The 11,226-nt window shown below is 37.7% G+C and overlaps 1 pseudogene; it reads right to left on the reverse strand.

Moving 5' to 3' along the window:
• Positions 1 to 473: 473 nt before the first annotated feature.
• The window catches only part of LOC113492355, a 14,573-nt pseudogene continuing 3,820 nt past the window's right edge, over positions 474 to 11,226 (reverse strand).

Here is an 11,226-nt window from a genome sequence, read left to right on the forward strand (position 1 = left end):
AAGTGAAGTCACAATTATAATATTATTAAAACCTTTATTACCAAAATACACAAATCTTTCTTCAATACAACAGCTATAAAACATTAAAATTCATACAAAATATCTGATTTATAAGTTTAAAGTTAGTCTTAAAAATATAAGACTTATTAATTAAAAAACATTTGATTTGTACCCGTTGCTACCATTTTCATTAAGGTATATTATTATATAGTTAAATTACTCTCATACTTAAATCTCATTACTTCATTACAAAAAATATAGATGGCAGCACTTTATCACATTATATCAAAAATTAATATAAGTATATAAAATGAAAAAAGCATTTATAAAACGTTGGAGCACTTTCTTGTTTGTTTGTTTGTTTGTCGTTCCGGTTGGATTTCTGCAACTCAATTTTGAGGCTCTTCCTGATAAGTTAGCAGGCTGATATTTTGCAATGCAATTTACAACTATAAAAAAGTGCTGGACCGATTTTGAAAAAATTTGAATGGAGTGAATTTAAAGACGAAGGTTTTTAGATTTTTTTAATCTAGTTTCGGACCCAACCGGACTCCGTAATCAGCTGGCCGGTAGAGAGTAAACCATTATTTAATAACTATGAATCTGCCTCAAAGAAGTAATTATGACCTAGTCTTACTTTAATTAATATTGTATCACAAATTTAAGAAATCATCGCACCATAAGTAAAGTGAAATACTGCTGCTTTCACATTAAATTAAAATGTTTAAAACATTTACTTGTTGAAAAAAAAGTTTTAAAAATAAATTAAAACCTATTCCCTAATTATTTTTCTTTGATTTTTGCTTAATATTAATACGTTTCGTATTCTTCCCTGTCAGTTTGTTTAAAAGTGTTTTTATCGCGAATTTCGTCAACAGTATGACAGCTGTCACTGAGATGACGAATGCTGCGAAAATGTCCAACATCCAACGTTCATACCACTTGTATTTCAAAGCTATTGACCGAAGATGGTAAGCACCTGTAGAAAAAAGAAATAGATAAATGAATAAATGCGGACAACATCACATACATTGTTCTGAACCCAAAGTAAGTTGCTAAAGCACTTGTGTTATGGAATTCAGATACAACGAAGGCACCACAAACACCCAGACCCGAGACAATGTAGAAATGTGAATTTTTACATTGACTCGACCGGGGGTCGAACCCGGGACCTCAGAGCTAGCGACACCTTGAAACCGGTGCGTACGCCACTCGACCACGGAGGTCGTCAAGATAATTAAATTACATGAATATAGAAGCCTGTATGTCTGTATTAATTATCCCTACTAATATTATAAATGCGAATGTAACTCTTTCTGTCTGTGTGTTACGCTTTCACGTCTAAACCACTGAACTGATTTTAATGGAATTTGGTATAGAGATAGAGTTGACCTTGAGAAAGAACATAGGATAGTTTTTATCCCGAACTTTTGAAGAGTTCTCTTGGAAACGCGATATAACCGACCTCAACGCGGGCGAAGCCGCGGGCGAAAAGCTAGTTGCTAATGAGACGCTAATTTGCTAGGTCTAGAAGCTGGAAGGAGTCTATATGTAAGAATGTGTATGTTTTTTTTGACAGCCCTGGTAACAGAGTGGTATACGTCACCACGCCAAGCCCATAGTACGCGACGTGACGCGTTTCGATCAACGCGTAGGACAAGCATGTGTGTGATCCACGAATGCCTGTTCCGAGTCTGGGTGTCTTTGTGCATGTGACTTGTATGTTTTTGAAACCTCCGTAATACAAGGATTAAATTACTTTTTACATAGGTATAGCCTGTTTTGGATCCCACTGCTAGGCAAAGGTCTGACCCTTTCTAATCCAAACGTCTTTAATTAAAGAAAAATAAGAAAATCTTTATTAATATTTACCTTTGCTCTCAATAGCAAGCTCCACATAATGTTTGATGAGATGTGCGGGCCGGACTGCGCGTGCGCGGAACAGTTTTGACAGCTCCTTAATGCGCTTTGAGTATCTGTAACAAATATACATAATAAATGACATAAATGTATTGAATTGACAAGTCAACGCCAATATCTCTTGTTAAAAAAATGTCTATTGTGATTTTAAATCAATTTTAGGGTAATTTAGCCTTCCGGCGCTTATAAAATATAAAAAAACCTAATTATAATTAACTAACTAAATTAGCCACTGACTTTACCCCCTTAAGGGGTGGTTATTCAAAAATCTTTTCTTAGTCCTTCGTATCGTTCGACGTTCTAAAAGGTACTGTGCAAAATTTTTATAAAAAAAAGTTTCTATGCCTCTTTTTTCCGGGAACGAAATTATCAAATGACTCCGCCCGCGTCTCTACTGACCAAAACCCACACATCTATACTCTATACTAATATATAAAGCTGAAGAGTTTGTTTGTTTGAACGCGCTTATCTCAGGAACTACGGGTCCAAATTGAAAAAATCTTTTTGTGTTGAATAGACCATTTATCGAGGAAGGCTTTAGGCTATAAACCATCACGCTGCGACTAATAAGAGCGAAGATACAATGGAAAATGTGAAAAAAAACAGGGCAGGTATAAATCATAACTTATATCTTCTACCCACGGGGACGAAGTCGCGGGCAACAGCTAGTGTTTGATATATTTCTTTCTTGCTATTCTTCGTGTTGGTAACGGAGCCACGGGTTTCTGACAATCCCGCTAGCCTGTTGTCCCTAAGCTGGCTGACTACTCTTTGAGGTGTACGGTTCCCTATATCTCACCGCCCGCAGACCCATAGCTTTGCGTTTCTACGTCACTCAATCACACTCTCCTTATATAAAGATTACATTATTTACAAAATAAACTTACTTATCGGTACTAAGTAGATCCTTGAGCGCGGCCTCAAAATCTTTCTCCATGTCGGGATGGAAGTCAACCCTCAAGGCGTATCCCCCCCGCTTGGCGCGCTCGGCGTTGCTCGGCTGGTCTCCGAATACCGGCACAGCCAGCATCGGGACCCCGTGGTGAACTGCTTCTAGAGCGCTGAGCTGACCACCGTGGGTAATGAAGAGTTTGATGTTTTTGTGGGCTGTGGGAAAATTTGAGGTATTATTATAGAGTCGTATGCGGTGCAACGCCATCTAGTGGCGGTCGATGAGGTTAGTAGATATAATGTTAATATTTCTATGATCTAATTTTTTACTTTTAAGTAAAGGCTAAGCACAAATAGTTCGATCACAGGTTGAGCTACTCTTGATACGGTCGGTCCGTAGATTGGTGACGGGTCGTTAAGGGTAGTCATAAGCTAGAAAGTTTGACAATCAGTCTCACTAAGGGGTATCGTGTTGCCCAGGTAACTGGGTTGAGGAGGTCAGAAAGGCAGTGGCTCCTTGTAAAACACTGGTACTTAGCTGAATCCGGTAATACTGGAAACCGACCCCAACATAGTTGAGAAAAGGCTAGGATTATGATTCTAGCTTTAAGTAATGTTTTGTATTAAAAGTGCCAACGCTCTACCCATCTTGGAGGTACCTATGCGCTAAGAGTAACGAAACGTTATTATTAATTTATGCGTCAACGCTGAATTAATGTTATTTACTAGATTTTGTTCTAAAAATCCAAAATTTGATTTAACGAATGTACCTTTGTTTAAATTTATCTGTGCTTGTCTGTATTGTGTCCGTTTGTATGTGCGCTATGTGTCATGGCGTCGAATAAATGCTTTTTCTTTCTTTATTTCTATTTCATCTAAGCGCTTAATTTAGCATTGGTACTTTCACAAATGGCCATCTTTCAGACGAGCTAAGTTCTACTTATTTAATAAAGTATTCAGTTACAGCATCACCTACCAAGTACGCTGGGCTGTGGCAGCCACGGCCTAACGTGGACATTCGGTGGCAGTCCACTGATCGGCTCCTCAAACTTCCACAGCACGGTGTAAGGCAGCTTCGAGAAGATCTTGATCAAAGCCAACCTCGTGTGTTCAGCCAACATGGCTGATCGGACCACTGAACCCATGCTGAAGTAGACGAAACCGTTCTTAGCACCGTCAAGCAGGTCTTGAAGATCCTTAAAGTTTGGAAAAAGAAATGCTTTATAACTAAGAGGAGCTCGTGGCTACGCTATAAGCACAAGTTGATCGATCACAGGTTAAGCTACGCTTGACACTTACTTGAGCTATATCGACGGGCTAGCTAAACTACCTATTTGCTGTGCCCGAAAGGTCTATGTAATGATCTAATTATACATTTTACCACATAAAATTACATGTGGAATGCAATATAAGTCTTAGTATTGAATAAAATCTTGTCAAATTATCAAACCTTAGGTAATGGAGCAGGGTTCTCATCGAAATGGTAACCAGCGATGTTGATAACGTTTGGTGGAGTACTGAAGCTTGGTGTGAGCGACTCGTGAGCGTTCACCAGCAATATGGATACGTTGTGGTGAGCGTCCTCGAAGTCCGGCAGCGGGACCCGCGGGCGGCCGCGATGGGACCGAATGTCGATTTGTAGAGATCTACCTCTTGATGACGAGACCACCTGGAGATATTGGTTAATTTTTGGTTAATTTTCTTTTTTGATGAGAAATAATAAAAAAAGGAATTTAATCTTTGTATCAATAAACATTCAGGTCACACGCACAAAAACACACAAGGATCACACAAAATAATCCTTCTCCTGTGCGACGATCGAACTCACACTACACAATATGTTTGGCTTGATAACCTCAATCGCATTTGTGTGATCCTAAAATGCTTGTTCCGAATCTGTGTTATAGTGCATGTGACTATGTTTGAGGAAACCCCCAACACACAAGGATTAAATTCTGCGGGTGTCGTATAAAAAAAGCCCAAAACAAAACTCACAGCTGGCTAAAAGTAATGGCTGAATAGATGAAGACGTTGACGGCTCTGTTGATGAATCCCATGGGGGTGGGGCTATCGTTGAACAGCAGGGGGACTGTGGATAAGGAGCGCACGTCATCAACCTGCGACTCCAGGAACGGGGACAGCTGGACGCCGTTGAACAGGATCCAGGGTGCTTGCTGGACGGCCGCGACCCTGAGAAGGTGAATACGACATTGGTATTAAAAGGTGTGGTATTTGATAGTGTTCACTTACATATTTTGTCTGGTAGTGAAATATTTAAGATAAGGGTTTTGTATGTTTAGGTAACGATGGGGCTGACATGGTCTTATGTGAAACTACTAAATAAATAAAGAAAAAAAAATTGTCTAGTGGTCAGCGACCTTGATTGCTATAACGGAAGTCGTGCTTTCGATTCCCCATCGGGGCAAATGTTTGTGTGATGAGCACGATAATTTGTTTTATGCCTGGGTGTTATATATCTATGTATGTATTTAGAAATACATAAGTATTTTTATAAGTTGAAAGACTAGATAGCGATGTGAGAAAGTTGTGGAGTATAATATTAAACTTGTCGTCTTTATTCAATAGGGATGATGACAAAAAAATTTTGCAGTTTCCGTCTTGTAGTTTTTTGTATAATAATGGATACGTATTTTTTAATTTGTCCCGCAAACATAAATTGACCAAATTACAGTGAATGAAACTTACGCGTGACGTCACGATTGAGTATAAATTTTACCATATCGTTACGTCACAAGCCCCCTCTCCTAAACTTTAAAGCAGTTAATCTTTGTCAATTCTAGATTTTCTGAAAAAGGAAAAAATACGTGTCTCATACTTTTCTATTATCTAACTGAGGGACTAATGAGATTTTTTCTTTTATAACCCAGTCATCATCCTTATTATATACCAAAACGATCTTCATAAGTTTAATAAAGCCGAATATGTGTGACTAGTTCGGTTATTCCCAGGGTGAAACGTAAATGACTTCAATCTAAACCTTACCCAGCGGGGATATCGCAGAAGAACGCCTCAGTGACCACAGCATCAAACGTGTCTTGATCAGCGCTTCTGTCAGGGCGGGGATCGTCAGACCAGCCATCGTTACATTCCGAGCGAACTGCTTGATAAAACCTACGTCCATCTTGGTTTCGGATGTCAGCATGTTCATGTCTGGAAATCAAAAATTTGCTCGGTCAAAATCTTCCTCTTAATAGCTCTTTTCGATCCAATATAGGGATAAGAAATAGATTTAAAAAATCTAAATACGCATGTTTTAAATGCAACTCCATTCAAATTTTTATCAAAATCGGTTCCTTTGTTTTTATAATTGTAAATTGCATTGTCATCGGATTTGAAGCTACCCTGAAAATTTCACCCTGCTAGCTTATCGGGAATTGCCTAAAAATTGAGTTGCAGAAATCCAACCGGAACGACAAACAAACAAGAAAGTGAGTGTATAAAAACGTGGGAAAAACGAATTCCACGTCAAGGATATTATCCCTCGGGTATGTCTAGGTTTCTCTCAGGACAAGCATTCGAGGATTTCATACTGATCTTTGAAGTATGAAACATCCTCACAAAATTACAATACCAAAGTAGTTCGCATACCCGACACAAACACCCTGGTGGCGCTGCCATCAATGATGTGCAAGTTCTTCGGCGGATTCTTCACTATCTCAGGGAAACCAGTCACCCATGTTATCTGAAAAAACAAGAATTTAATAAAAAAAAACCTTTTCGACAGGACTTCTTTAAGATTTATTTCCTGTTTGCGATCAGACTGCTTGTCATAACGAATCAAAGGAGTCCAAACTTTGAGGCTGTTTTGGCCACCTCCTAACTACTTATAGCAGACATACATCGGAGATGAAATCAAATCACCATTTCGCTGGTAGAAAATATCATCTCTTCTCATGTCTTTTTTGAGAACGCCGGAGTCGACATGTCTTATCTGACTACCCTGAGAAGATATCGAAGCAAAATTCAGTAGTCGCTGACTCTTTTAAAGTTTCCTGTTGTTTTTTTCACGATTCCTGCATTTCCCTCAGTAAGGTACACAATCCTCGTGTCTCGGGGGTTTTCACAAACAAGTCGCATGCACAAAGACATAGTGTCTTGAACAAGATCACACTTATACTTGTCCTACACGATTATTGAACCCGCGACACGTCGCAAAATGGTAAAACTAAACTATCATCATCGGCCTAGGCCTTTTCCTAACTATGTTAAGGTTGGCTTCCAGTCTTACCGGATTTAGCTAAGTACCAGTGTTTTACAAGGAGCGACTGCCTATCTGACCTCCTCAACCCAGTTATAGGCAACACGATACCCCTTGGTTAGACTGGTTGTCAGACTTTTCAAGCTTCTGACTACCCGTAACGACTGTCAAAGATGTAGGAATAACAGCCGGGACCCACAATTTAACGTGCCTTCCGAAACACGGAGGAACTCGCTATGACAAAGATGGTGACCCATCTACGTCACCCATCACCCATCTAAGCGTGGCTTAACCTGTGATCGATTCACTTATGCGGGTATAGCTTAGCCACGAGCGGTTAAACTAAAGCTTAAAAAAATACATTAAAAATAACCTATTTGCTTATTCTCACCTCATGACCTGCATTCATAAGGGCATCGACGATACCTTTGCCGAGAGTATTGTGGCTGTGCGATGGTAGCGGCGCCCAGACCAGTATGTGGTAGGCATGCGCGCAGGAGACGACCGCCAGGAGCAGAAGACACAGCTTCATCGTCTGAGGAAGATGGAACATTTATGAGTTATGTGCTACACTAGCTATTGCCCGCGACTCCGTCCGCATAGATTTTAATTAACAAAGTGGGACAGACATACGGACAGACTTCGTCATTGACCTAAATAAACAATATTTCAAAGTCAAGAAGTTTCATACAAACTATGAAGCCCATTACCCGCCCTTACAGACCTTTTTTCAGTTATTTTTTTTATTAAAATATGTCTTTCCTCAAGCACTAGACAATCTATATACCAATTTCATTGCTGTCAGTTCGGTTTTGGCATGAAAGCGAGATATACAGACAGACAGGGACTGTCGCATAGTTAGACAAAACGGCAATCCACAAACGACAATTATTACCGCAAACTATTATATTTTGTTAAAAATAAATCAACTAGACACAATGTAAATGCAATTTTTCATTATACAGTCAGATCTTTTTTTAACCTTCTCATAAACATCACTGCTATCTTAAAAGATAACTCCTATTTGAACAAGCAATAACTGTGATATCTTTAACAACATTTTTATCAGTCTGAGGTTGACAACTGTTTCGCAATTATATACGTGATTACCGGTTGGTATTTGTATTTTAATATCAAGTAGATAATTAATAATGTGTTATCATAATGAGCGCCTAGATAAATCCTTCTTTGTCTGTCAACAGGCTTTCTAGTCTAAGTATATATATGCAATCATCATCATTGGCCTAGCCTTTTCCCAACTATGTTGGGGTCGGCTATCAGTCTAACCGGTTTCAGCTAAGTACCAGGGTTTTACAAGGAGCGACTGCCTATCTGACCTCCTCAAACCGGTTACCTGGGCAACACGATACCCCTTATAAGGATATATCTACAATCGTCATCGGCTATAGACTGCACCGACGGATAGCCCAGTGGTTGAGGTCAAATCAGAGTCACTGCGAGCGAAAATTCGTGGGTTCGATTCCCACCCAGGACAAATGTTTATGTGATGAGCACGATCATTTGTTGTGTCTAGGTGTAATTTATAAATCCTTACTAATATTATAAATGTGAAAGTGTGGATGTTTGGATGTTTGTTACGCAAAAACTGCTGAACGGATTGGGATGAAATTCGGCATGCATATAGCCATTGACATGGAAAAGAACATAGGCTACCTTTTATCCAGATTTTTGGAATAGTTCCCGAGAGAAAATTGAAAAGGTGTGTAAAAGCTATAAGATCACTAAGGGGATGTATTCCCATGGAAGCGGGGACCACCGAACGCTGTAAACTGAAGTCCACGCGGACGGAGTCGCGGGCAACAGCTAGTAGTATATATGAGTAAGTTTATGGGTTGTCTAGTATTTTGCTTTGTTTTAGACTAGATGGCGGTGTGTTACAAGTTGTAAAAAAATTGTTCTGCCGTAAAAAAATACAGTTTCTCATGGACATATTTAATTAAGATTACTTATAATAGGTATGTGTCGTAGTTGTTTGCTTCGTCATCATTATAAATAATGTTTGTACACTTACGAGATATGTTTGTTTTCCTTAGACCTACGTTAGTCTTTACTTTGACTTCAGTTATGTATGACAGAAGAATATTATTTTAAACTATCTGTGTACCAACTGTACCAAGTTTCGTCTAAATCCGTTCAGTGGTTTTTGCGTGAAAGAGGAACAAACATCCATAGGTACCTACATATTTTATATATTACTAGCTGACCCAGCAAACGTTGTTTCGCCGATTTTCTTTTCTAGTTGTATGTATTTTTAATGCCACATTATAAAAAAAATAAAAACAAACAATTTCGTTTAAAAAATAAAATATATTTTTTTAGTGTGAGCAACCCTTATCACTTAGGGGTATGAAAAATAGATGTTGTTCTATACTCAGACCTGCCCAATATGTATACCAAATTTCATAAGAATCGGTCGAACCGTTTCGGAGGAGTACGGTAACTAACATCGTGACACGGGAATTTTATATATTAGATTAACGTTTATAATATTAGTAGGACGATAAGATAAGGCACAGAAGACAAATAAATATAAAATCTGTGTACGTTAGACAGATGTGAAGTTATTTATTTTTCAACCGGCTTCAAAAAGGAGAAGATTGTCAATTCGTCTGTACCTAAATTGTTTTTTTTTTATGTTTGGTAACTCAGAATTTCGGACTGGATGTATCCATTTTGTTGTCTTTTTTCATTTAACGTGAAATAGCTGTAAGATTTTCCCACGCTTATATAAACTCACTTTCCTGTTTGTTTGTTTGTTAGTCGTTGAGGTAGGATTTTTGTAACTCTATATTGAGGCACTTTCATTCAGGGTATCTTCAGACCCGATAATAATGCAATTTATAACGATAATAACGGTTGGATGGATTTTTATAGAATTTGAATAGAGTGTCATTTAAAAACGTGGGTATTTGGATTTTTTAAATCTATTTATTAGTTAAGTCGGTTGTACATTTTTGTTGTTATTATTTATTAGCTATTAGCATTATCTCTTTAAAACAGTATTATTTGATATTAATATAAATTAACCAGCTACACTTCACAAGCCGGCTTAAGATTTTGTAGTTTTTAAAAATTACATAATTTCATTAAATTAAACCGCGAATCAAATCAAATATGGCGGCATTCTATTGTTATTCAAAAAATGAACGGAATTATGTCAATATGTTAATCGTTCCTATTATGAACATAAAATGAGGTGTAATAAACAATTTTAACCTATCAAGCCAAATTCAACTATAATTGTATAAACATAAAATCTAATTTTGCTTGAATTCTTATACGTCATCTATAAATAATTGTTTTGTAAAACAATGGCAATACAATTTAAAACATACCTGATTGTAGAAATTATAATTTGAACCTAATTTTCTATAAAATAGGTACTATTTTCGTTTGACCATGATATCCTATGACAAATCTATACTTCTATACTAATATATAAAGCTGAAGAGTTTGTTTGTTTGTTTGAACGCGCTTATCTCAGGAACTACTGGTCCAAATTGAAAAAATATTTTTGTGTTGAATAGACCTTTCATCGAGGAAGGCTTTAGGCTATAAACCATCACGCTGCGACTAATAGGAGCGAAGATACAATGGAAAATGTGAAAAAAACAGGGTTGGTAGGTATAAATAAATCATAACTTATATCTTCTACCCACGGGGACGAAGTCGCGGGTAACAGCACTAACAGCTAGTGTTTTATAAGATTCTTGTGAGATATTTCAAAATGTACTAAAATTGAGTATTAGTACATGAATAATTATTCTAAGACACCACTGACAAACGGTGAAGGAAAACATCGTGAGGAAACCTGGATTCCAAATATTTAATCTGAAATCGTCCGCACTGAGCTAGCGTGGCGTTAAAAGGTTGGTATTTTTATATTAATACTAGCTGTTGCCCGCGACTTCGTTCCCGTGGGTAGAAGATATATGTTATGATTTATAACTGCCCTGTTTTTTCACATTTTCCACTGTACCTATCTTCGCTCATATTAGTCGCAGCGTGATGGTTTATAGCCTAAAGCCTTCCTCGATGAATGGTCTATTCAACACAAAAATATTTTTTTAATTTGAACCAGTAGTTCCTGAGATTAGCGCGTTCAAACAAACAAACAAACTCTTCAGCTTTATATATTAGTATAGATATAGATGATTAATATAATCATTGTTTTA

Source organism: Trichoplusia ni, chromosome 3 (genome assembly GCF_003590095.1).
Source record: "Trichoplusia ni isolate ovarian cell line Hi5 chromosome 3, tn1, whole genome shotgun sequence".
Lineage (NCBI taxonomy): Eukaryota > Metazoa > Arthropoda > Insecta > Lepidoptera > Noctuidae > Trichoplusia > Trichoplusia ni.